The 25,274-nt window shown below is 58.1% G+C and overlaps 1 long non-coding RNA gene across 2 annotated transcripts; it reads right to left on the bottom strand.

Annotated features, from left to right (window-relative positions):
- Positions 1-1,207: 1,207 nt before the first annotated feature.
- On the bottom strand, positions 1,208-19,115 carry LOC141999352 (uncharacterized). Of its 2 annotated transcripts, XR_012641998.1 has the most exons (5): positions 18,885-19,115; positions 18,628-18,709; positions 17,965-18,006; positions 14,262-14,370; positions 1,208-13,488 (listed from the first exon to the last, which is right to left on the bottom strand). It is a non-coding gene; the product is annotated as an uncharacterized LOC141999352 (long non-coding RNA). The 2 variants fall into 2 exon arrangements; XR_012641997.1 differs by lacking the exon at positions 18,885-19,115 and having other exon boundaries at positions 18,628-18,834.
- Positions 19,116-25,274: the final 6,159 nt, after the last annotated feature.

Below are 25,274 nucleotides of genomic sequence, written 5' to 3'. Positions count from 1 at the left end.
CCACTTTTGGGCCCAGGCCTTGGCGACACACGCTGTGGTCAGCACACGGATCTCATCGTAAAAACAGAGCTGACAGCGAAGTGACTCCCCCTCTCCAGATCCCCAGGGTCTGTTCTGCCCCAGCTCCGGCTCTCAGATGGGGGCTCCCCTCGCCAGGGGATGTGTGTGTTTTACAGAGCCTGGCACTGGCGGCTCCAAACCACAGCACCAGCAGCACGGGGCTCTGGCTGCCTGCCTCCTCCAGCAGGCATAGGGAAACTCATATGTGCCCAGAACTGGAGCTGCAACCAGCATGGACTCTGCCCCCATCCCTGGAGCCTGCCCCCATGCGCCAGGTGCCTGCCCCTTTATGCCTGGAGCCTGCTCCCATGTCTCCGGTGCCTGCCCCTATACGCCTGGAGCCTGCCCCCATACCTTGGAGTCTGCCCCCATGTCCTCACTGCCTGCCCCTATATGTCTGGCAGCCTGCCCCCATGTCCTTGGTGCCTGCCCTCATGCCCCTGGAGCCGGCCCCTGTACACCTGGAGCCTGCCCCCATGTCCCCGGTGCCTGCCCCATATGCCTGGAGCCTGCCCCCATGCCCTGGTGCCATGTGAAGCCAGCAGTATCCATGACTCCAGGATCAGCACGGTACTCGTCATAATACCTCCAGAAAGCCACTCAGAGACGCTCATATTTACAGCTGCGGGTTTGGGCTCTTCTGGGCTCCCCTGGGACAGCGGCTGTTCCTGCGGACACTGGCTGCCCGTGGCTGTGATCAGGAAACAGGCACAGAGAGTCTGGCAGGTGAGTCCAGCCTGCCCCAGCACTTGGCACTCCGGGGCCAGACACAGCCAGGCAGCATCCCCGGAACATCCCCCCAGCGCCAGGCCAGGGGTTCACACAGGCCACGGCCGCACTGCCTCCCGTATGGCTGCAGGTAAGGGTATAAAATAGACTGGTTTGAAGCAGGGGGGCGGAAGCTCCCTGCAAACGGGGGGTGCCGGGAGAGGAGGCGGACTGAGGGGAGTCTGAGACACTGGCCTGCCCGGTCCTGCTGCTGTCTGTGGGGCTGCACCCTCTGCTCACTGTTACCGGTTCTGGGCAGGTCCCGGGCCCTGGGGGGCTAGTCAGGCCCAATCTGGCCTGTTGCTCCCTCGGCCCAATCCTGCCCTGACCTCACAGGAGTGCAGGCTGTCAGAACGTGAGAGCTCTGGGCCTGGGGCATGTCCATCTCCAGCTTGTTTTCTTGGTCCTGACGTTAACACCTAGGGGTAGGCGTAGCAGGGCTGGCGGGGTGGGCTGCAGATTCAAACCACCCAGCAGGGCCTCAGGTTCTCTGCCCTTGGCTCCCGCTGCAGCTTCAGTAAGAGAGTCATTGCTGGGCCACACGCAACGATCTCTTCAGCTGCAGTCGCCTCCTGGGGCTTTCTGGTAGCCGGGCCGTCCAGGTTCCCGGGCCCAGCACCTACGCAGCGCTCGGGCTGACGCACAGCAAACCCTGGCCTGGCTGCAGCAGCAGCTTCCTTCGCTCTGCCCCTTCCTGCTGGGAGGGAAAGGGGGCAGGGAGCACCCACCCGTGGCGCCACACAAAGACACGGGGCTGCAGAGGCATTTGCAGAGTTGACATGTTTAGAGCAGACGTTACAGGCTTGAGCCAGTGGTCACCGTCCATCAGGAGCCCCAGGCACACGCACAGCCAGGGCTGTTCACAGATCCGCGGCGTGCCTGCTGGCGCTGGTTTTCTCCGCGGGCAACACCGTGGGGCCAAGAGTCTGCTTCTCCAGAGCCGCACAAAGGCCGGTCCCAGCTGTGTGATGTTCTCTCCCCAACCCCTCTCGGCCCCCCACCAGGCATCAGTCTGACGGGGCTGCGGGAAGGGCCTTGGGCTGGATGCACTGGCCTTTGGGGCCGTGCTAACTGGCCAGGCTGTTAATTCTCCTTGGTGCTGGGCTGCTGGGGGATGCTGTAACTGACTGGGCTGCAGGGTGCCAGGGCTCATCACCCACCGCATTAGTATTATACAGAGCTAACACTCCATGAAAGTGAGATGCACAGCGAGGGGCAAATCTCCCAGGGCTGAGGCTGTAGAAATACTCCAGGGCTTGGGTGCTTCTGGGGACCTGACCTGAGCTGTCCACACCCCATGCAGACCTGAGCTGGCGATCTTATGAAGCCAGCCTGCCTGCCTGCCATTCCAGAGCCCCAGCCATTTCAGATCCAGTCCTGCCCAGAGCACAGAGACGCAGAAGGGAAAATATAGGGAACCAAATTCTTATACCCAGTTCCAGTTAAAGCTCACCTTGGATTCAGGCCAGGTTTGGGTCGGGCATTATTCTACTGGCTCCAGGTCACCCAGCCCGTCAAAGGCTTTTTCCTGTTACTTGGAAAAATTAGTGGCAGTGGGATCCACTTGATTCTTTTCCTCCGGGGACCGCAGCCCCAGACTCTTTCCCCCACGTTTGCTTCTAGAAAGCCTAGTCCAGCCTATGGTCATCGCAGCTCTGCAGGCATGTGTGCCAGGGATTGTCTAGCATTTAAATAAGGCAGCTTTGCATCTCATTTCCCCACAATTCCCTTTGCATCGCTGCTGCTCGTAGACCTTTGTGTGGTACAAAAGCTCTTCTGAAACAGGTTCCTGACCAGTGAATAAGAACAATTGTATCGGAACTGTTCAGGCGAGCACGCCGTCAGCAAATGCAGTCATTTCCACAGGGGCGGTCTCCATTCCCCACACGAGCAGCGGCCCATGGCAGACCCTGCAGGGGAGTGGATATCCGGAGGAGGAGAACAATCTGGTTCTGCTAGCAACAGGTTTCTCTTTGCTTTGGGGTTTTTTATTATCTTAATTTTTCCCCTAGAGCCCTTCCGTTTGGAATGCTATGGGCCTCGCCCTGCTTCCTGGCTGACCCTACCCCGTGAGTGAGCCCAGCTCAGAGAGTAAAGGGGAGAGGGTCAGGCCCTGGGTTGTTCCCCGCTTGTCAAATGCACCCCTTGCTTATGAGATGCTTCTGCAATGGGAGTTTTGTTTCTGCTGCGCCAGAGAAAGGAGCCCTCCAATGCCCAGTGAGAACCAGGGCCAGAACCGGCCCACACCCACCTACGGGTGGGTCTGCACAGGGACACAAGGGCCTAGGGCAGAGGATGGAAGGTCCGAGGCTTGTGACGAAGCCACAGCGATTAGATCAAGAGACGATAAAGCAAAGGCCTGTCCCCAGTGGCCCAGTGCCCTGTAAAGGTGCCACTGTACAACACACGGGCAGAAACAAACCAAGGGGCCATGAGCCCCTGATGCTGCTCCTGGCTTGGACCTTTGGCTGTGTAACAACTGCCCAAACACGGGCTGGCAGCGGTGACTGGACCTGAGGCCTTCTGCTCAAAAATCCCAGGCCACTACCGCCTGGGCAGAAGGAACAAGCTTAGCGGTGAGCGGCTTTTATCCTTCTCGAGCACCAGCCGCTAGAGGGAGACAGTGCACACGCTGCAGCGGCAGGATGAGGCCTAGCTGGGGCCTGAGCACCCTGACGCCAGTGGGAGCCAGCCAGAGCTGCGGGCGCTCAGCACCCCGAGAGACAGGAGTGCAGATACCTGGATGTGTAGCTAGCAGCTGGGGCCGATGAGTTTTCGGGTCTTTGCGGACGTCCTGCTGGAAGGCCTCTCACTTCCTGGGGCGGGGCAGCTGTTGGGATGCATGAGTTTCTGATCCCGCTGGGAGGGATGGGGGGAGTGAACAATAACCAACCAGCCCTCGGAAAGCCAGCCTCTATCCCCTCCTCCAGCCTCCATCCCAATGACCTCCTGGAGTAAGGGGCTATCAGAGGGGAGCTCAGGCGGCCCGAACTCATTCATGCATCATTATCCCATCCCATGGGGCAGCTCACTCAAGGCCACCCGGCAAAGCTGGGGTGAGAGGCAGGGAGTTCCCGCCCCCAGCCCTATTGCAGAGCCTCTTGCCCACTACAACACCCTGTCCACTCCAGCGGGGAAAAGCACAGGGGACGGGCTGTGGCCAGGGCCAGCAAAGCCGGGCAGCTGCCCCCGCTGAGCAGTGAGGGGAACATGCGGCTCTGGAGGCTGCCCGTGGTGCTCGTGTTACTGGTTCCTCTGCAGGGTGCTGGCCAGGCCATTAGTCCATGCGCTCTGGAAACCATCCCCTCCAGTGAGCCCCCGTCCAGCAACCGCCACCGCCCGGTCAGACACCAGCCTGGCCTGGAACTGCAGCAGACCTAGGGCAGGAACGCAGCCCCCGTCCAGCCCCACCATCTCGTGCAGGTAGCTTAGCTCCGACCCCTTCCTGAGCCTCACTAACGCCTCTCCCCAGGGGCAACCTGCATTGAAACCTGTCTCTTGGGCAGCCCCCTCTGATTGCAACGGAGCCCTGTGCAGGCAGCATGGTCCAGCTAGCTTGGCCGCCCTCCGCACCAGGGCCCTGCGAACCAGACACCAGAGTAACAGTCACTATCAGCATGGGAGCAACACACAGACACAGAGCCATTGCACACACAGGAACACGCACACATGCACACACACAGAGCCATTACACACACACACCGCTATCAGAGATACACACACAGAGCCATTGCACACACAGACACGCACATGCACACAGAGCCATCAGAGACACACACACCACACACACACACGGCACCCTCAGAGAGAGACACACACAGAGCCTGGAGAAATGGCCCAATGGCCTGGTCTGAGAGGCTACGGAACCGTCTCCCAAGGCAAGGGCTGGGTGTGCCATTGCCGGGATCACTGAAAAGCCAGCAGCAGGCCGTAATGTGCAATAGGGAACAATCAGGACAGAGGGAGACGTGACCAAACTGGCCCCTTCCGTCTCCCCTTTCTGCGAGGAGCAGTGAGTGGCTCTGGGCCCTGTGCTTAGTGCAGCTGCAACGAAGGGAGCCGTCTCCAGGCTGCCCAGTCGAGGCAGTGCTGGGCGTGCAGCATCCTCCCCAAGATTTAGACTGCTGTCTCACTGGTCTGTCCATCTGTCTGTCTGTCTCCCCTCACACGCCTATTCACCTGGCCGTGGCCAGAGCTCTCTGGCTCTAGAGGGACTAGGAGCATCCCTGCCTAGAGGGCCCCATTCTACCCAGGAGCTGAAACCTGAGAGCAGCAAGGCTGTGGGATGGCAGGGATTCCCCCCCCCAGCCCCCGGAGACTGTGGGGCAGCCCCTGGGGGTGCTGGCAGCAGGGTTTGTGAAACCTGAAAGTGACAAGCTGGGGCACGAGCAGCCTGAGACTCGTCTGCAAGCTCCCTCTGTCGTCTCCCGGTCTCGCTCCCCGCAGGGAACATCAGACACTGCTCACCCCTGGAAACGGGGGCTGCCGGGCCAGCCCTTCCAGACAGTGTCTCGTCACCATCCGTCCCCCCATCCCTGGGGCCTCTGGCTCTCAGACTGCCCCTCTGGGCCTGCCCACAGCGACTGCAGGGCAGGGGAGAGGAGCAGTCCTGGGGGCTGTCACCTGCTCTGACTCTCCTGTACCCAGGAACACAGGACTTGCCGCAGACAAATGGCCCTTCTAGGCTGGTTCCTGCCTCCCTCAGCAGCCAGCGTTACCTGGCCCAAGTGCCCCCCAAGTGCGGCAGCTGTCCCGCTGAGCCCAGCGCTGGCCACTGCTGGAGCCGCGTGACGGGGCACCGACGCAGGGAGAGCGCCGTGCCTAATCCGCCGGGGTGAGGCCCAGAGAACAGGAGGAGGGGACTCTTGGGGGTCTGCCGTCGCTTGCTGGAGTGACCCTGCCCTGGATCTAAAACCTGGCCAGCCTCGGCACGCTGGGAGATCCCTGCTCCCCGATGTTGGAGCTGGAAGTGCTGTTAGGCCAGCTAGCCCCTGTCCTGAGGAAGGTCTGACCCGGGCGGCGCTGCTGCCTGCCCCAGCTCGCCTGTCCCTCATCTCCAGGTTCCTACATGCTCCCCTGGGCCCCCTCGTTCATCCCCTCCCTCCCCGCTCACAGGGCCAACTCCTGGGGGCTCCTGCCATCCCCCCTTAGCTGCAGGTTTTCACCTCTCCTCATACGCCAGCCCCAGCTCTCCCCTCGGCTCCCTCCACGTGCTGCCCAGCATCGTGCCAGAGGCCGGTCACGCCCTTGTCCCCAACGTGATGCTGCCATGCAACATCCCCCAGCTCTCCGGTCTCCCTGGAAATCCATGTCAAGCCCAGCAGGCATAGAGCCCCACAGCCCCTGGAGGGAAATGGGGGAGCCCAGCCTTGTGACCCGCTCAGGGGGGATCGCTGCCTGCCTGGGGGCCGAGAAGCAGCACAACGCAGGACAGGAGCTGGGTCTGGAGCGGGCGGCTGCTGGTGACCCCCATGTTCCCTTGCCATGCTGGACCCCTGGAGTCGCTGCGCTTGCACAGGCGGGGGGCAAATCTCTGCCCCTGCCCAGCCAGAGATGGGAAGCCACCTGAACCCAAAGGGCACCCGGGCGCCAAGCAGGGAACGTGCGCAGTGACAAGGAGAAGAGCAACAGAGCCAGCCAAGCAAAGCCGCCCGTTCTGTAAGAACCCCTCCATGTGCTCCCTGTCCCCGCCCTGCTTCGCTGCCCTTGGCAGCCGAGGACCTCGCCGTGCAGACGGGAGCATACTTCTCCTGTGGAGACTGCAGTCTTCCCAGCGGCTCCTACCCCTCAGGCCCCAGGGTTCCAGCCTGTGCAAACCAACAGACCAGAAGAGCAGGGGACCCAGAGAAAGTCAGGGAAGCTTCCAAATGCCGAGTCCCGCAGAGGTTGGCACAGACACAGGTTTGGCCTTTGGGGCTCACGTGTTCCACTCATCTCCTGGGATGAGCAAATCCAGCCTTTTAGCACCTGCTTCCTGGCGGACTGGTTAGGTCATGAGCAGCGGGCCCGGGCTCAGGTCACTGAAAGCCGTGATAGACAGCTTAACACAACAGTGAGGGGCTGGCCAGCTGGTCAGCTGGACAGTGTCTCGGCTGCAGCTCCCGGGCTGGGGCACGGGCACGCTTTGAACACCACCGAGGCTGAAATGCTGGTTCCCTGGTTGCTACATTATCCCGGGCAGATTCTCGCTCACCTGCAAAATAGGAAGGTTTCGCTTTCTCTGCCAGGCCTTGTGCCAGATCACCCCGATTTAACCTAGCTCGGGTTCCCCGTGATCTGAGCCAGCCTCGCTGTGCCCAGGCTGAGCCTGCATGCCCTCCTTCTCCTGCAGGGCCCTATCCCAGCTGGGCAAACCTGCATCACTGTTCACGCTGATCCAAGGCAGCCAGATACTCTACCCCTTGCAGTACCCTGAAAGGGCAAGTCGTGCTCACACCTCGATTTGGGGGTGCATCACAGCCCCACTCTCCAAGGGAGCACATGGAACAACGGACCCCCAAACCCATTCTGAGCCCAGCCCTGAGAGAGGTTTTAGTATGTTAATAAAGCAGGGAGCAGTCAGGGTCGGGCAGCCTCCTAACTAGTTAGTATGTTAGGTAAAAATACACCAGCCACATCACTGCCACACACGGACCCGGAGAGATAATCGAGAGGAGGCAGCCAGGTTAGTGGCGAGATCCCCAGCAAGTCGTTAATATCAGCCTGAAAGGAACAGGTCACGGTGGTTAGTACAGAAACACACAGGGGTTAAAGGTGGGGGGGTCTGCTACAGAAACAGGCAATAAACTGGCATAAAGACCGAGTCACGCTGTGGGTCCTTCTCCAGCTACACGTCTCAAGGCAAAGCAGAACAGCTGTTAGCAATTAGCAGCGAAAGGGGAGTGAGCACCGGAGCGTTTCATGAGCAAGAGAGGCTCCAATCACTTACAGGCCAGATCCATAAAGTACTTGGGCAGAGCTGCTCTTGGAGAGCACCCACACCTGGAGAGCAAGCAATGCTCCTGGCTGCAGAGTGCACCTGTCTGTCTGTCTGTCTGTCCGGGCGGACACTCTCCTCCCCTGAGTTCTGCTTGCCTGAGTGTCACAGCCAGGCTGCTCCCGAGTGGAGGCAGCTCCAGGAGAGGATCTCGTGTGTAGCCCTCGGCCACGCTGAGATGCACAGAAGGGGCAAACTCACCCCGCCCTGTCAGCAGAGCTAACAGCGGGGGAATGGGGACGGGTGCTCGGTAAGCCAGTACCATGCTGCATCTGGTCCCGCTCTGCCCCTGGACTGGCGCTGTTCTCCTCTCTGCCTGCGCCCCCTCCCTGTTCTCACTGCGCCCTCCTCTCACTCCTGCCATCTTCCCCCTGAGCTCTCTGACCTCTGCCCACTGGCTCTGCTCCCTAGCTGGGGGAGCTCTCCACACTGCCCTGGAGCCACTGCGATCTCCACAGCTGAACCTCACCGGGGCACCTCCCTTTGCTCCCCCGCCCATGCACAACTCTCCGTGGAACATCTCACGATGATGCCAGCCACACACACACATGTTACATTATCACCCTCGCCCCAGCTCTGAGCAGCGATGTTCTGGTTCACAGCCCCCTGCCTCTCCTGCTACCCACGTCTCCTCAGCTCGTTAGCAGTCACGTTTTGTTGGTTTGGCACCTTCCTCCCCCCGGAGCAATGCAGGAGGGACCCACTGCCTGGCCAGGTACCCTGTGCTGCAGGCTTCATGCATAGCCTTTGGGGTGGTTAAGGGCGTCAAGTTCCCACTCCATCCATTATCACTGACTGATTTAGGAATCGGGCCTTTGCCTTCAGTATTTAAGTGCAGTTAAAAGGACAGCAACCAGCATTGCTCTCCGTCCATGCAGGGGTTAGGTTAGTCCTGTTAATCACTGCAGGCCCCCCGAGGGGATGCTGGTGAGCTAGCGGATATTCCTGGTTTGCATGCCAAAGGCACAGTGGATGGGCCAAACCCTGTCTCCTGTACTCTGGCAAACTCCCAGAGAAGGCAATGGGAATGCAGCCCATGCAGGTGGAGTGAAAGCTGAACGAGACCTCACAACTAGGCCCAATGTTAGTGCATCATGAAATACGTTAAACGCCTCGACGGCAGATTTCCCTCTAGACAACATGGCCTGTTCCTCTCCCTGCCCCTCACCTCCCATGGTCTTGGTTAGGGACCAGGAGTAAGTACAACAAGTGCCAATCGACCAGAGAGGTTCAGCCCCTCGGCTCCTGGCAGTTAGGCGCTCGAGGTTGGCAACTGCTTTCCACATGCATCAGTGCCAAAAGGAAACCGGTGGAGATCCAAAGAAACTGAGTCCTGGCCCGGCACAAGCTGAGAGCGCCCCATGTCCGTCCCAAAGCTCAGGAGTAAGAGAGGCACTAAGGCTGATGTGGAGGCCATTCCCAATGACAGATGAACCAGGCAGCGTTCCAAGCAATTCAAGAGTTTGGGGTACGGGTGGGGACTGCAGTTTCTTAATTGCTTTTTAACAGGGTCTCTCTGCAAACTAGCTTCACCGGACCTTCTGGCAAATACAAATTACAAAGTGACTGGCCAGTATGTGAAACATGCCACTCCAAACCGTTTTATAGAGCCTGTGAATAGCATTGTTTTCTCTTGGCCTCAGAAAGTTGATTGAAAACCAGTGGCCTAATTTTCAAAACTCCTGATCAGCTTCCTTTCTCATTGCACTTAATGGGAGTTCAAGATGTTCAGCTGCTCTGAAAAGAAGGACAGCCGCATAACGTAGCAGGGTCGCATGGACAGGGGTCTGTCGGAGGGGTGGGGGAACACCTCTTCATTCATTTGTCATGGTGAAGAGCAGCAGAAAGTTAAGGAGCCAAAGAGTGTGTGTTAGTAGCATATAGAACCAACTAAGAAGAGATTAGTACAAGCAGTTAATAAAGAGCCACATGTCATAACCAGAGAGGGCATCTTAGTTCAGGAACAGAACTAGGAAAGAGAAATGGTGAGAAAAGCAGCAAAGGTTAGTTTGTTTAATTCAGTTTGGAAATGTGTTAGTCACAGGAGAGAGAGATCTAGTGACTTAAAAAGGAACTGAAAAGCTTTTGTCAATAAACCCAGTCTAGGATCCCTAGTCAGCAGCAGAATCCACATGCAGACTTCAGCATTACAGACAGAACACCCCTGGAAAATCAGTCCTTCCTCTAGTGACCTGCCAAGACCGGCGAAGCAGTGTCTGTCTTTCCTCTGCGGGTGTTGTGGGAGTTCCAGCACCGGCAGCAGAGCAGAGTGCAGCTCTCTGGTCCTGGAGCGCTACCCCATGTTGCTGGGGAAAGACAGAATCCTGCACTCAGGCCCTGTCAGGTACATGGAGGAGCAGCTCCCCACTGATTCCCTCGCTGTGTTTGTAATGTTTGACACTGCACGTAGATTCTGTTCCTGGGGCGGCAACTTGACTGACTTCTTTGCAGACATACTTACGCAAGCTTTTCCGTTCCCCTTTAAAGGCAATGTTGCTGTCCCCGGTTAGTAGGAGGTGAAACAAGACGGGTTAGTAGTGCATGCATTACAGCCAGTTAGTGGGTTAGTTCGTTCGCAAGTAACTTACTCCATATTCCAGCAGCATTAGCAGGCCTGGCTGGGGGGCAGAGTCTGTGAGGGCAGGGAGATCTTCCTGGGTTAGTATGTTAAGAACTTAGCACGGTAATATACATGCACAACGCACCAGTTAGTCCCACTTGCTGGTGGGGGATGCACCTCCTTGGAGTTTAGCCCATGCTGCTGTCATAGGCCAGGGGCAGCTCCTGGTATCTGTCGGGAGGAGATGCCTTTGGGTGATTGGGCCGGGATTTGGAATGTTGTTGGCTCATTATTCTGAGGCTAGAACTGGCCTGTGTGACCCTAAATAACCGAACTGGAGAATAAAGCGCTTTGCAAACGCAGCCCCTAGCACCGTCCTGGCCTAGGAGAGCGCTCGGCCCCTCCTGCTGCCATGCACCCCTGTGCAGAAGCATCTACACAGCTACCAAGCCAGCGCGCTCCCCTCACTCACACCAGCTAGGAGGGAATCCTAACCACAGCTCCAGGGCAGGTGAGAGTCAGGCTATTGGGGTCTGTCTGCACTGCCCGAAGCAGCGAGCCTCCAGCCCGGGTTTGCAGGGCTCACGCTGGCACTCACTGTCCAGCCAGGGCTTTGGTGTGGCGTCCCAGGCTGGAGCTCAGGTTCCAAAGCCCGCCCCGCTTCCTGGCCTTCAGAGCCCGAGCCCCAGGCCGAGCCACACGGCAGCCCCAGCTCCACCAGCCTGAGCCTGTTGATCGCGGCCACAGGCGGTGGAGACGGGCCCGTAGTGACCGAGCCAAGGAGCTGCCAGCCCATCAGAGCTGAATGCGTCCGATCTACTGGGCAGGAGTGTGCCAGAAGAAGCAGAGGAAGGAAATGGGTAACAGGGTTAGGAGAACGCTGTGAAATTGCACTAAGCTGATGGCTGGGGCAAAGGCCATGAGCTGGCGGCCGCTGGGCTGTTGGAGAGACAAAGCTATTTCTGTCCCGGTCTGAGGCGCTGCTGTCTTGCGAGCAGGGGCCCAGTAGGGAAACAAATGGAATTCCAAAGAACAGTGAAGATCTGTCTTCTGGCTCTCCCCCACGGCCTGACCATGAACCCGGCAGGCTGGGCGTATTGAGGATGCTTGGCTTGGGGGCTCTCCCCAGCATGCCCATGGAGCAGCACAGAACCACAGTGAACAACCAGAAGAGACTAACTGCAGCTGTGAAGTGGGAGACGCAGAAGGTTCCTAGCTAAGGCAGGCTCCATCTGTCACATGCACTAGGGAATGTCTCAGGGATGGGAAGTGAGGGGGAAAGGAAACCAGGAAATAACCCCCTGGAACCAAACGGGGCACTCTATGCCCCCACCTGGCTCCCTCGGCTCCTCTCTCGTCAGGAGTAGGTAGATACAGGCAGGAGATTCCATCCCCCCCGCTCTACAGACGCTGCAGCGTTCATGCACTGTGCTGGCACACATGGGAACTAGCTGGACTCGCCCGGTGCAAGCTCCCTGGTGCGAGGCCCTCCATGCTGGCTTCTCGGAGAGCTCCTCACTGAACGGGAACACACCTGCAGCTAATTTTGCTAAAAGAATCCGACCTGCAAGTCCCACCACAGCACCCCGCCTACAGAAGCTGCTCCCTGACCTCCCTGGGGCGCGCTCCCACCCACCTCCCAGCAGCAGGAAAGTGCTGGAGTTGTTACGTTTACCAGGGGAACGCGGCGCTTGCTTAGCATGGTGATGGAGGACTGTGGCTCAGGGGAGTTCTGAGAGGTGGCATTCCCTCCCGTGTGCTCCACGTTGCTCTTGGAGTCTGACAGGTTTTTAAACACACAGCCCGGCACACAGGCTTCGGGGCAAGCCAATCTCCCTGAGGCACTCTCCCCTTATTACAACCTGACACCCGCTGCGCAGGACAGGCATGGCAGAGAAAAGCCCCAGAACGTCGCCTGCAGGTGATAGAGACAATGCGCAGCCTGGGTCCCTCTGAGCCCCGAGCTCTCGTGCTGACACGAGGAGATCACACCACACAAGCCTCTCCGGGGGCTCAAGGAACTCAGAGCAGGCTCGCTGGCCCCCACCCCATCTCCATTGCTACTGGGCTCGGCACCATTCACAAAAGGAACATTCACCAGAGCAGAGAAGTCATGGCATGAGCTGGTGACAGAAGGCCAGTGGGATGAACTTGTTCCTTAAGCTCCTCCCACCGCCACCATTTCCCATTCAGTATTTCCAGAGCTACCACCACGGCCAGGTGATCCCTTGGCTCCTAGCACCCCGGTATATCATTCAGGGGGAGGGGAGCACCCCGGCGAGCCAGAAAGGCTAAGCACCATCATTCATGCAGATCGGGGGAATGCAGTAGCCTGCACCAGCGCTGAGCCCAGTGGCAGTCTGTCCTCTCAGCCCTGAGGATAATCTGCAGATGGACACTACAAACCCAGCCCTGCCCTCCTGGCCCACTGCCCCAAGGGCGGGGTGGGGGAGCCCTACGGAATCAGTTCTCTTTCCGGGGGAGGTTTCAGACAAGCATGAACTGCTTTGGCGTCACCCCCATTCGTAAGCATCTAGAACGTTCCCCAGCCCTTAGCTCTTGTTCTCCTCCCGAGGGGACTAACTCTGTGAAAGGGCCGAGGCATCGGGATTTGCACTGGCTCGGAGAAGTGACCCTGGCAAGAAAGCCCCGCTGACCCAGAGCTAGCCTTAGCCACGCTCCGTCTCACAGCCCTCTCCCACTGCAAGCCGTCTACCCCTGCGAAAGGGGGGCATGGGCTGGGCCGCAATCTGTCGGGCAGTCGACACGCACAGGCTGACATGTGGCGTTTGCTACAGTCTCAAATCTTCCGGGTGTCGTCACTAAGCAATACCTTCGGCAGTGTCCTGTGCGTGCTGCTCCCGCAGCTCCGAGCAGGCAGCCTCATGGCTACACTCACAGGCCAGCCCAGTCAGCGTGATCCTCTCTGGAGCCACACTGGCTCCTGGGGATTTGTGGCAAAGAACAGAAACCCGCTCCCCATGGTGCCAGTCTGAGGTGCTGTGACTCACTGCTGCCCCTTCCTTGCCAGGGCACCGCCACAGCGCTGCCATCGGGTCGCCAGGGCTCAGGAATCCCTCTGGGGAGCGAGATGGCGCATCCCTCAGGCAGACATCTGGTGTCTCTGCAAAGAAGGCAAATGAAGCTGTTAGATCCCACCAGGTGCCCTGCTCCTTCGTCCCGGTCAGTGCAGCATTAGGGCACTCTCTGCAGCGGAGACCTGGCCCTTTCCACTCTCAGAGAACTTTCCAGGGTTAACTAGCGACTCCTCGTCTCCACACCAATCAAAGCGGAGTCCCTGGGAGCTGCAGAATCAGATCTCAGAGACGACAGCCAAGGCTGCAGAGGGGCGTGAGCCTGAGAGGCAGGATTAGAGCTCAGAGGCTGCTGGGCCCCAGGCCTGTGCTCACACCTGTCCAGGCTTTGAGTCCTGCTCAGAGAAGGTCGCAAGGCCTAGGAAAAGGGCTGGACAAGGGCGTAGGTGGCTGCTTGTCAGGACGGCCGCGGAGCAAGTTAAACTCCAGCCAGGCCAGTGGGAGTTTGGGAAGCGCAGCCCCATCCAAAAAGTAACGACAGGGAAGGCTCTCCTCCTGGGCTTCTGGACGAATCGCCTGAGCAGAGCCGGCAAGCTGGCAGGCGTCATTCGAACTCCACCCCCTCGCGCTGTGAGGCACTTCGGCTCAGGCACTGTCTTCCTGGGAAGGGCTGCCCAGCACCCCAGGTCGCTCAGGGGCCACTTCTCACTGCCATGGGAATGATCCTCCCCACTCAGGCCTTTGCCAGGCTGGAGTGGGACCCACGCGGTGCCTCAGCCTGATGCTGCCCTCTGGGAGTCTGGCCACCCCACGTGCCAGCTGCACGCTAGTGCCACTGTGCGTGGCTTGCCCCGTGTCCTACCTGGTGCCACTGGCTACGAGAACACTGTAAAATAACCCCCCATCTTGTCTTGCTGCTCCGGCCGCGCAGGGGACTGTGTGTGAACAGACCTCAGGTCAGTCATTAGCAGCTGCAAAAGAAAGCAACCAACACAGCAAAAGAGAACAGCATGCGGCACCTTCCACGGCCACCCAGCTCCCCAGTTCCTGGGGTCCAGGTGGCACCGAAGGGAAGCCCCGCACTAATAAGCACCCCAGCAGGAGAGCCTTGCCTGCGATGCTCTGTCGCCCTGTGGGAAACGGGGGCTCAGAGGAGACTGTGCCAGAGGCTCCCCGTCCCTGGGCTGGGCTGGCGCAGGGGCTATAGGCCCCTCTTCTGGGCAAGGTGCTTTCAGAGGAAGCTGCAGAGCCTCTCCTGGCTACAGAAAGGTCCCGCACTGGCTCTGTCCCTGGGGATACAGAGATGGATGGACTGCAGTCCTCTGGGGCCACCCCCACCCTAAGCTAGGAGAAAACATGACAGCAAAGACACTACTGGACTAGGAAAGGGGTGGCTAGTGGCGCCGTCCATGTCTGCATGCAAGTCCCCTCCAAAGGAGCCCCTTTGGCTTGGGCATCTCCAGGGCTAGGGCATGCAGAAGCCAAGCCCCCGGCTTTCTCCAGAGTCACTCGCTCTCATTTGATCAAATCCTCTTCATTGGACATGGCGTCTGCCAGCGGCGTGTGCGGTGTCAGAGCGGGGCTCACTGGGTCACTCGGCGCTGGCTGGACTGGCTTCCATTCATGACTTAGGAAGGAGCCAGCTTTACGTTCCGAAGGAGAGAGAAGACGAAGGCGGAACACGAGCTAATTGGGGCCGTAGCTCTGAGCCCTGGAGTGCTGGGCGTGCCGCAATGCTGTGCGCTCCCTGCTGTCCGGCTGCATAGCACGCCCCGGGGCGGGGGACAGGCCTGATGGGGGTGAGGGGCAGGGCATTGGGTCTTCCATTCAGGAAGAGCAAAAGCCTGGCTCCCCGCGTGCTGCAGGAGTCACTTTCCTGACACTGCTTAATCAAAAGGAGATGATTCCCAGACACCAGTAACTCCTCAGTCAACAAGCCAGCCCCTCATTGGGCTGGATCCCCCGGCTACTTGTGCCGTGATCCAGAACCCATGCTCATGGTCATGCCTTCCTACAGGGCTACTCCTACTAACACCTGCATGGCACGTGCTGCGGTGATTCACACTATCACAGACAGCAATAAAAGGAACCATGCCTGTGCCCTGGAAGAGGGAGCCAGCCCTTAGTCTGGGGTGTGGAATCTGTACAAAACCTGATTCTCTGCAGGAAAAGGGGAGGGTGGGTCTGGAACCATTCCGAGATAGTTGTGTATCTCCATTTGCTGCTGCTGTCCACTGCCTAGATTTCCCTTGAACTAGCTGCTTCCCCACCTGATGTGTGTGTGTGCACCTGTGTTGTTTTCAGGGCTGACTAGATTGTTAAAGTTGGTCCAAATTTTCTGAATTTCAATTTTTCAGTTACATTTTTGATCAAAATTTGATTTTTTGGGGAAAAAAAACAAAAAAACGTTTTTGATGCAATCAGGTGTTTTGACCACCTCTAACTTGTATATACATTTGCACAATGTGTGTGTCTCTGTGTGGTGTGAACATGGGGACAGGTGGGGCAGAATGTCAAGAACCATTGAAGCATCTTTTGTTACACTGTGTCCGAAGTGATGCTGAAAAAGGACCGGTTTCCTCTTTGTGTCACTAGGAGAGAAAGCCACAGACATCCTCCATTGACCACCAGCACTGAGCTCACTTGCAGAGGACAACGGACCTCGTGCTAGTCACTTGGGGCAGAATCTAGCTCCCAGGAAATTACCCCTAAGCCCCCTGCAGCTTCTTCCCAACAGCAGTGCTAGAAAGGAGCCTCTCTGAGTTTCCTGGAGCCCATGCACAGCTATCCCCGGGTGTGTGTATGAAGGAGGCATAGAAAGTCCACACCAAACAATTACCCATTTCAGACCGTAATATCCTAACCCGCCCAGCCTCATGCACTCCTTGAAATCTTCTGTAAAGCTACAGAGAGTTTGGGTCGGATTCTGATCTCAGTTACACGAGAGGCTTCATCTTCAATAGAGTTACTCTGGATTCACCCCAGGATACCTGTGACTGGGGTCTGGCCCCACCTTTGTATTTTGCTGAAATACAGTCAGCTGACAGCAGCCATTAGAGTCCGACTTTGCTAACGATTTGTGTTGAAAATCAATATGAACATAACAACAAGAGCCCTGGCTAAACCCCTCTGGAAATGGGCAGAGATGACTGCAGCACAGTCTCTGATGGGATACAGCTGTCAGCTAGTTATTATTATTCCAGCTAACAATTAGCCGTCTGTATGAAAATGGCTCTCCTCAGGAAGCCCCGGCATGCATGCATTTGCTGAACACCATGCACTGAGGATCGTCCATAGGACCTGGGGCCGTCCTCGGGAGTCCGTAGGAAGGTTGCCCACACGGCTAGAATAGACACAGTGGAAGCCAGTAAGAAATGTAGCACAGGGTTTCCCAGCATGGGGCCGTAAGATGGAGGTTGGGTTCTCTAAAGGTAGGTAATTGCCCTGTTGCCAGTGAACTGAGAGCTTTAGCACACTCCCTTTGTTGGGCCATAAGTGGAGTGTGTTCCTGGGAATCGAGTGGAGAGAATAAATGACAGCGTGCTGGTGGCAGTTAACAAAATGTTCGTTTTGGGCACCACTGAACTGTGCTTTGGTTGCAGTCTTGGGCTGCCTGTTGGCTTGTGTATACATTGGTTGCAGGGAGCTTTAGCTAGCGTAGCATGCGGGGATGCGGCAGATGTGAATATGCAGCCGTATTGTTCAGGTTAAGCAAGGGATAAACAAAAAGGAAGCCAGGACTGAAGCCCAGCTTTGCACTCGGCAGGAGCAGAATGCACGAAGGAACAAGAGCCCACCCTACACGAGTCATGTCACGCGAGCAGCCTGTGTGATGAGCGGAGGTGAGCAGAAGAGCAGAGAGGGGAGAGAGAATGGCTTTCTTCAGGGTGGAGTTACAGCCACTTACACACCATGATTGCTAAGATTCAACATTCTGGGCATTCAGTGCTGTTCTACGCTTCCCCTGTCTGGGCATTGCCCCTCACTCTGCCACAGCAGGACTTTGTATTCCTTCATTTTGATTCCTGGCGGAGTGTGAAATCTGAATTCAGTTGGACATTACTGCACTCCAGGAGTGGCTGAGTCTGGCTCTGAAGCAAGCCTTCCTTTGCCTATGGCACTAGCTGGGCATTCAGTAACTAGTTTGATTATGACCTTTGATGTATTTTTAAGAGAGGCAGATCGGGGCATTCCTTAGGGTTTTGAGAAGCTGCTAGGAATTAAATATCCCATTATTTCTAGACTTGCCTTGATTGTCAGGGTTGGGTTAGATTTTCCAATGCAAAAGGTGGCAGAGCAATAATGGATGTGAAAATGGCACCCCAAAATGCTCGGTGGTAGCATCTGTCAGATTAACTCTTTGCAGACAGGAACAGATGTACTAAAGTCCCCTTGATAGGCTGGACTTTCTCTGCCCTCTTCCGTGTCCCTGTCCCTTTCCCCCCAGCATTGCTCCTAATTCCCATATTTTAGAGAAAATGGTGGTTTAAAGACAGAGAACTAAACCAGCGTTTTTACTGCATTCCCTTCGGGGAGCACTGGAAATGATGCAAGGTTCCATTTACCTGTCTTAAACCCTATTCTTGATGTGGATCAAAAAGATGCTTCTGGAAAGAAAATACAAACAAGTGGCATATCAGTTAATCTGAGCCCTCAGCTGCTCAGCGCTGAAAATGGAGCCCTGCATCCACCCAGTGCCTGCCTAGCTGTGCTATTGTTCGGCAGGGACTCCGTGCAGACAGGGCCGATAATGAGGTTAGGAAAAGGCAATGACAACGAACAACTGATCATTCCACTTAACAAAGGAGTCAGCGAAGGCAGAGTGTGCCCTTAGCCTTCTCACACTGCAGTGAGGCTAGTGTCCGTTTCCCCACCAGGAATGACTCAGAGATAGATGGGAATAGCAGGGCACCGAATGGACATTTTTAGTGATGAACCAAAGAGCTGAAGGCCAGTCCCCGCTGGCCCCTTTCCAAGGTATGTCCCCATTTGCTAGGGAACAGCTGCAGGAAAATCCCCCTCTGGTTTCCACACCGAGTTTTACCAACACCTAGTTATCGGAGTGTCTCTGTGCGCACACCACACCCCAGTGCTGGCGGTGCCGAGAAGCTGGCCATCTGGGGACAGGCTGAGTCATGGGAGAAACACCCCGACAGAAGGCTGTGACCAAGGGGAAGGGGACCGTTTCACCCAGACAAAAGAGAAAACCAAGATAAGAGCATCCTCACCTGATTTCCATGAGAAACCGCGACGCAGGGACCCCGGGCTGGGCGAGATGTTGGCTGGTGTACAAGCCTCTTTGTGCTGGAGCTTTCGAGAGAAAGAGAGAGAATCCCTGGGTAAGATATTACCATGCAAACTCCACCCCATCTTCTCGACAGCAGCTCCCCCCGGCCGTCCAAGCAGCGCTGCTGGTGCTGCATATGGCCCAGGAATCTGCTGCAGCTCCAATTAAATTTTAATGCTGAAAATGCAGCCAAGTCACCTTCACTCCTCCTGCTCCTTGTGCAATGTCCCTCCCCCCGTGCCCGCGCCTCTTGCTGAGCCCCCCGACACGGGGCAGGCGTGTGCCAAGCACGGGGAGGTGCCCTGCACTGAGCGCTCACAGGCTGGGTGCTCTGGGGTGAGGGGGGCTGGGCCGTGGCTTGACAATCCTGAACCATTAACGTCTAAGGGAATAAAGGGAAACCACTGAAAAGCTCAGAATAATCAGCCCATCTGCAGGCTGCTGAATGGGCTGTGTCGGAAGCCAGCTGCTGGCTTATTCAAAGCGGGCACTTATTCCCCTTCTGCTGGAGCCATCTGGGCTGCCATGGCAACAGCAATCCTAGCAGGCCTGGGGTCAGCTCCCACTCAGGAGGGGGGGAAGATCCGACACCAGCCCCATGGCTCGTTAGGGCCGGGCTGGATGGAGGCTGCCACGCCCAGCCCCGCTCTCGTAGCCCGTAGCCTGACGGCTGTGCTGGCTAGCAGCTGTGCCAGGCTGGGCAGCCACAGAGGGGTCCCTGGAGGGTGCCAACATCCTGGGATAATACACTCGCCCAGCCCTCCCCGATGGCGCCACTGCTCCCCTGCTCGCAGGCTGCAGGCCGTCTTGTCTTCGCTATCCTCTTCTGGGAGTGGCTGGCCGGAGCTGGGCCAGCCTGGGAGTGGGCGGGGGGGGCCACACTTGAGGGGCCTGGTGCTTCCCTAGACCTTGTGTCTGGGGGGGTTGGGGGCTGTGCTTTCCATCCAGCCTGCCCTCTGCCTGCAGGGAGACCCGCACGCAGGTGGGTGATGCCTGACTCGGGCACTGTGCAGGGCCGGGAGGGCCACCCCTCGTCCCCCAGCCTGCCCGGGCAGCACCGTGAGCCCCAGCTGCTCTAGCGGGATTTGCCCATGGGTGCTGCTCACCCAGCACTGGGCCCTGGCGGGACGCAGATGCCCACACCAAGGGCCATGTGGCATTAGGACGGGGGCAACTGGGACCAGGCCCTGGCCAGCTCCATCATAAGCCCTTACACTGCGGTGCTAATGCTGTGAACCTGGCTGGGCTCTGCTCTCTGTGCCCGTCACCCTGCTGTCCTCTATGCTCCTGGTCCCTCCCCCACGCTCTGTGCTTCCTCCCCACCGTCACTCCGGCCCCTCTGCACGCTGGCCCCCCCGGAGCAGCCTCACCCCTGAGCTTTGAGCCGTGCTCCCAGCACTGGCACTGGGAGGGCGGGTGCAGACCGGACCCTGGCGCTCATGCTCTGAGCTGTCTCACCCTGAGAGCCCCTTGGCAGAACGGTGGCACCCAGTGTCTTGTGCCTACAGTGTTAGCTGGCCTGGGCCAAGTGGCCAGCTGCATCTGAGATTGAGCACTGCATGCTGAGGGCTCCACATCTCCCTCCGGTGCAAATTAGGTGCAGCTCTTCGTCTCCTGGCAAGTGCCAACGCAATTGTCAGCGCGTGAATTGAATGCCAGCCTGCCGTGGCTGCAGGGCCCCTCGGGGTATCACCCGCCCCCCAGCATGTCACCACCCTGCAGTTTGCTCCTTCCCAGCATTCAGCATGCCTGCGGAGAGCACCAGCGCTGTGGGGAGAGACACACAGACCCCATCGTGGGAGCCGGGCAAGTGGTGCGTGACTCAGAGCAGGGTGGGATCGCAGGAGTCGCGCTCCCTCCAGCCAGGCAGAGATCATCACGGGGCAGGAGTCGATCTGAATTGGGTAGCATCTAAATGTCAGCTTGGATCCAGTGCCTCAGCAAGACGGCCCAGCACAGGGAGCCTTCCGGGCCACCCTCCTCTCCCTGCTGCTCCCGCTAACGGTGTGCACGAGCAAACGGTGCCCCTGCTCCCTGCGGCAGGTTGCCTCGGCCTCGCTAGGGCCCGGCAGGGCCTGCAAGCAGCCAAAGGCAGGAGGGAGAGGAGGGCCTGGGGTTGGGATCAGCTCCACTCTGCAGCAGAGAGGACAGAGCTTTCTCTCCCTGCTGCAGGCAGCTCGCCAGGCCGTAGCCTGCTCTGCTCTAGGAAGGGGAGCCTGAGTCGCTGCCCTGAGCTGGCCTCAGAACCGGGGAAGGGGGGTTCACGGGCTTGACAGGACCCCCGCCCTCAGCCCAGAGGAAGAGCCTTTCTTCAGGAATGCTGAGGCCCGGGCCGGGAGTGCCTCCGAACGGCTGGCAGAGAAGCGGGGCTCCTGCAGGGATCCCTGCCGGGGACGGCTGCCTCTCCCCCTGGCTGCCAGCCTGTCACCTTCCACCAGCAACACACCTGCCCCTGCCAGTGAATTATTTACAAATGACTCCTGCACTGCCCAGGGCCCCAGTAAATCTTAATCCGCCTCTGCCCCCCCTCTGCTCCAGAGAGCCCCAGGGGCATTGGAACTAGCAGGATCCCTGCAGGGAAATCCAGCTGGAGTTGGCTCTTCCCCGAGGCTTCCCCCCACCCCGTGCAGCACGGCCGCCTAGCTCTTCCCCGAGGCTTCCCTCCCACCCGGTGCAGAACGGCCGCCTGGCTCTTCCCCGAGGCTTCCCCCCACCCGGTGCAGAACGGCCGCCTAGTCTTCCCCGAGGCTTCCCCCAAGCCGGTGCAGCACGGCCGCCTGGTCTTCCCCGAGGCTTCCCCCACCCGGTGCAGAACGGCCGCCTGGCTCTTCCCCGAGGCTTCCCCCACCTGGTGCAGAACGGCCGCCTGGCTTTTCCCCGAGGCTTCCCCCACCATGTGTAGAATGGCCGCCTCTCCTCCCCCCACCCCTGTATAGAGCAGCCACCTGCACAGCTGGCCTGACCCCGCCTGGGAATGGCAGGCTGCTGCCCTACATCCTCCGGCAGCTCCGGTCAGACCCGTTCCCCTAAGGGCTGTGGAGCGTTGCTGTGCCCTGCTCAGGAGCTACTGCATCCTCCCCGAGATGGGCCCTGGCGAGTACGGATTCCCCTGTGGCTATGTCTGCACTGCAGGGTAAGGCCAGGGTTCGAACTCAGGCTCAAACCTAACACCCTTCTGTCTACACACTAATCGCTCACTCCAGGGTCCCAGGACCCCCTAGGGATCAAGTGTCTGAGTCAAGCCAGGACCCAGGGTTCAAGCCCGGTTGCTTTGCAGTGTAGACACAGCCCCACAGGACTCGTGCTCTGGGAGTCAGCCGAAAGTGTCCCACAATCCCATGGACTGACTTGCTTTGTCCTCTGGACAGTCAAGTTTGGTGGATGGTCAAGTTTTCCCACAGTGCCCCATGAACAAAGGGTCACATCTGGGGAGGGTGCGAGGAAGTCTGGGACATGGGTAGTTGGACTCGGGCTCACACAATGCAATATAGACGCTGAAGCCTCCGGGTTCAACAATTCCTAACCTGGGGTTACAAATGAGCGTAGATGCTCCAGGCCTAGGTTAACAGACCCAGCGTCTGCTGACTCGAGTTTTGCTGACCTGGGGCTTACACTGCAGTGTAAACAGACCCTGTATGTGTGTGTGGGAGAGGGAGTGCACCTCGGGGGTGGAGGGGTGCATGCATGTGGGTCAGAACATGGGAGGGCGGAGGTAAGCGGTGGGTAAAGTACTTCAGGATGAAAAGTGCCATAGAAATTAGTGGAACTGTCCGTGGCGGCTCGTGCCCGCAGGCGTGATTCTGTGCAGGGTAGGTGCTGGTGGGAGAGAGCGCCATCCTGTGGCCAGGGTGGGAATTGGATGGGAGACAGGAAAGCATGAGGAAGGTCAGGGAAGAGCCAAGAAGGAGCCACCGGGGAGGGGCTTGCAGTGATTACCCGGTTGTATCGTCTCAGTCCATTCAGGGGCCTGGCACCCCTGTCAGAGACCCTGCAGAGTGAGCAGGATGCCCTGTTTGGAGCACCATGGCCCCAGTCACTGGGCTCCAGCTGAGACACATCATGGTTTCGTGCTGTTCAGAGTCTAAAGCGAGGAGCCCAGCTTCATCAGCATCAAGCCAGGGGTTTATCCCCGGCCCCACGAGGGCAGAAGGGGAGGGTGAGAGGTGGGACCTCAGGCAGAAGAGGAGGGGCCAGGGGCTAGCGTCCCCCAACGGCTGGTTCCCTGGCCACCCATGCTCCTTCGTGTCCTAAGGAGGGGAGGCCCCCTCTCCCTAATCTACCAGCAGGTCCCATGCTAGAGAGGGGTCTCTACAGGGCTCACCCAGCACATGGCACAGGCTGTCATCTGTGGGGCGCAGGGGGCTCTGCAAGCATTCATTGACCCACAGCTCCCTGGGAAGGTGCCACTGTCAGCGCACAGGGGGATGCGGAGAGTTAGTGCCAGAGCTGGGGGTAGGGGGGCTGATTCTCAACCCCAAACAGCAGCTAGGGCTGGCCAGGAAGCACTTTTCCTACCCTGGGAAAACTTTTGAAAATTTGAAAAATGTCCCCCTCCCGAATTGGGATGAAAAGTCAAAATATTGAAAGTTGTATGAAGTGACTCTCTGGGAACAAAGAACTCGGGGTCAATGGAAATGTTTCATTTCAATATTGACCTTTTTGATTTTTAATGCTTGGTACTACAATTAATTTACATTTCTAAAGGAAAAGTCGTTTTGAGGCAAATGCGGAGACTGTGTTATTCTGACAGTTTCCAAATGCGACATTCTGACAGTCTCCAGACTTTTCCCCCAAATTAGTTTCGTGACAAGCAATTTATGGAACCCAGGCCTTTTCCCGCAAACAGCGTCGGTTTGGCCGAACCCTTCTTCCAAAACTTCCCACCAGGTCTCAGCGCGTCCCCTCCTAGGCCGACTGGCCACGCTCAGGCCTTTAGCTCTGCATAGTTGTGAGACAGCCAGAGATTCCCTTGTGCCTTAAGGAGCCATCTAGAAGCTCCCTGACCGCCTGTACTGTGCAGAGAGGCTTTGGTGATAAACTACGCACACGGCATGCACAGTGCTGGGACCCACTGCTGAGAGACGCTAGAGATTCGGAGTGTAGCTTGTTATTATGTTAGTGTTAGTGTGGGGCAAAGCACAGGTCAAGTCCCTCATGTTCATTAGCAACACACCTGCCTTGGCTTCACTCTTCCAGGGCCACGGACGCAGTGAGGCTTTGCTGACTCGCGTGGACAGCGTGCCGGAGTGTCCCGGGGCTGGCTGGTACTGCAGAGCCCACTGCGAGTGCGGGTGTGCTGCTGGAGCCGGGATGAGTTTCATTCATGGCCACGTGGTGTCACCCTAGCATTGTCACAGGAGCAGTTGGTCGAGAAGCTGCTGAGGAATAAGACTGGTCCAGAGGAGATGCTGGTTTCCGGGAGTCCCATGCTCAGCTACTCAGCCTGATGCACCAGAAACCTCGCCCTGGTCGGGATTCCAGGCAGAGAGAGGCTGGGTCAGAACTGTGGGGCTAGGCCCCTGTGTTCCAGGAGCATCTGCACGAGGATTTGGATCCAGAGCTGAATTTGGCAGCTGGGGTCTCTCTTTCTAGTGGGGTTGAATCTGAGCACGCCCTGTGGGGAATGTGTGGGTCTCAGCTTCATGGCTTGGGCCCGTCTCTAATTCCAGACTGCCCCTGCATTTCCCCTCCAGGAGGCCAAGCCGGCAGTGCTGGACAGACTCCACATCAGGCCCTGCCCCTGCTATGGGGGAGCGCCCAGTGAAGCGCTGCCCAGACACATTCTCCACTCTCAGAGAGGAGGTCTCCCATCCTGACCCCACGGTGGGCAGCCAGCGTGTTTCCTCACCAGGCGCTGACTGGCACAGGAGGGTGAGTGAAGCCATGGCATGGGCTGGCCGTTCCAACTGGTTGGAAATCTAGACTAGCCTGTTCTCAAAGGCCTGTGGGGCTTGGTGTCTCCAGCTTTGGGATCCCAACTGGGGACACCGTACAGGGGCTGCCCTTCCGAAGGGGACTGCCAGACACACTGCTCTGGGCAGGGACCTCCTCCTGGGCCCTAGCATCCTCGCGGGGTGACTAGCAGTAAATACACACCCCAGCTATTGCAAAGTCTTCTCCACTTCTGCTACAGCCTCTTCCTCTGTCCCTGGGACCCTCTCTCCTGGAAGGGGGCTCTGTCCCAGAGTCCAGACTAGCAATGGGCACTTGGCTCCACTCTTGTTGTTTCAATGAATGTTGCGGCTGGCTTTCCGTGACCAGGATTTTGTCCAGGTTCTCTCCTTGCAGTACCACCAGGGCGGGGCGGGGCTGATGCTGCCTTGTCATGGTCTGTTGTGCACATCAGACAGACGTCTTGGTGGTTTCTCATAGGCCTGGATGCTGCCGATGTCCGGAGTCTCTGTCGTGTTTACCAGGTGAATTGCTTCTGGATCCAGGTGTCCAGACGGCAGGCTCCCATTTGGCTCTCCATGGGAAGCTGCAGTTTGCTGTATTTCTGGAATACCCCTTAGTCCCCATCCCTGGCCCAGGCCAGAGAAGGGCAGGCTGCCCTTCAGTGCCCTTGAGCGGTAAGCTGGCAGTGCTGGG

This window comes from Natator depressus, chromosome 15, assembly GCF_965152275.1.
Source record: "Natator depressus isolate rNatDep1 chromosome 15, rNatDep2.hap1, whole genome shotgun sequence".
NCBI lineage: Eukaryota > Metazoa > Chordata > Testudines > Cheloniidae > Natator > Natator depressus.
Note: the sequence above shows the minus strand (reverse complement) of the source record. Positions and strands in the feature narration are given on the sequence as shown.